Source organism: Condylura cristata, unplaced genomic scaffold, assembly GCF_000260355.1.
Source record: "Condylura cristata isolate star-nosed mole 26May11 unplaced genomic scaffold, ConCri1.0 scaffold00001, whole genome shotgun sequence".
Taxonomy (NCBI): domain Eukaryota; kingdom Metazoa; phylum Chordata; class Mammalia; order Eulipotyphla; family Talpidae; genus Condylura; species Condylura cristata.
In genome coordinates this window covers 3,479,970-3,481,686 of record NW_004567102.1, presented here as the reverse complement: position 1 = coordinate 3,481,686, position 1,717 = coordinate 3,479,970, and positions in this window count along the sequence as shown.

Sequence of the window (1,717 nt, the reverse complement as noted above, 5' to 3'; positions counted from 1 at the left end):
GAGCACCAAAATATATTAGACAACTACAGTCATCTCTGAAAACAGTCACTGGAAAAAATATATATGTGGTAGATATACTTCAACACCCCACTCTCACCGATGGAGAGATCAATGAGGCATACAATAAACAAGGACACGATAGCACTAAACTAAGATCGAGGCTGCATGGGCCTAACAAACATTTTCAGGATGCTGCAACCCAAAATCTAAATATACATTTTTCTTAACTGCACATGGATCATTCTCCAGGATTGACCCCATACTGGGTCATAAGATAAACCTCAACATGTACATGAAGATGGAAATCACACCAAGTATCTTCTCAAACAGGAAAAGAAAGAACGAAATCACCTAACTTCCCATCTCAAGGAACTAGAAAAAGAAGGGGAAAAAAATAATCACTAAGGTAGTATAAATGAAATAGGAACAGAAGAGAAAAAAATCAATACAATTAGAAGGTGATTCTTTGAAAAAAAGAGCAAAATAGACAAACCTCTAGCTAGGCTCACAAAGAAAAAGATGGAGAAAACTTAAAAAGGGGGAAAGTATCATAAAGGAAAGAGGAGAAATTACAAGATGCTACAGAAATTCAATCAGAGATTACTATGAATATCTATATGCAAACAAGCTCAACAATATAAATGAAATGAGCAAGTTCTTAGAATTATACTATCACCCAAGACTGAATAAGGAAAAAATAGAAAACTTGAAAACTAGAAATATGAAAACCAATTACAACAATGAAACTGAAACAATATTTAAAACCCTCCCAAACAAAAGTCCAGGACCAGTGAGTTCTACGAAAGAACTGAGATGAATTAATGCCTGTCCTGCAGAAAACTCTTTCAAAAATTTGAAAATAAGGAGTACTACCAAATACATTTTATGGAGCCTTTATCACACTAGTACTAAAACTAAACAAAGACAACACACACACACACACAAAAGAATACTACAGACCAATCTCGAGACCTAATGAATACGGATGCTAATATCTTCAATAAACTCTTAGCAAAGCAAATCCACAATGTATCAAAAGAATAATACACCGTGAACAAGTGAAATTTATTCCAGGGACACAAGTGTGATTCAACATCTGAAAATAAATTAATGTAATCCAACATATCAACAAAAGAAGATGAAAATGATGTGTTATATCCATGGACACTGTGAAAGCATTTGGTGTAGTTCAACATCCATTTATGATGAAGACCCTTGAAAAACTTGGGATAAAAGAAAATCTTAGCATAATTAAAGTCATCTATGACAAATCCACAACCAACATCATTTTTTTAAAAGATTTATTTATTTATGCATACAAGAAATGGGGTACAGGCAAAAGGTGTGGGGGCTGAGAGGACTCACCAGAGACAGAGTGGGGAACAGAACAGACAGATTGACTGAAATACACTGCTGAGGGGAGCAGCAGATGGGTCAGGAGAGGTCTGCTGTGCCATGTGGGTCAGCTCCCTGGCTGGGAATCAAACTGGTGCTGCAGTGGCTGTGGAGAGCTTCATAGTGCTGCACTTTAACACACTGCACCACCAGGGACCACGAGGGAGGGCCCCCAACATCATTCTTAGTGGTGAAAAACTGAAAGCTTTTCCACAAAGATCTGGAACAAGACAAAGATGTCCACTCTCACTAATGCTTTTTTTTTTTTTAAGATTTATTTATTTATTTATTCATACAGAACTGGGGTACAGGCCAGAGATGC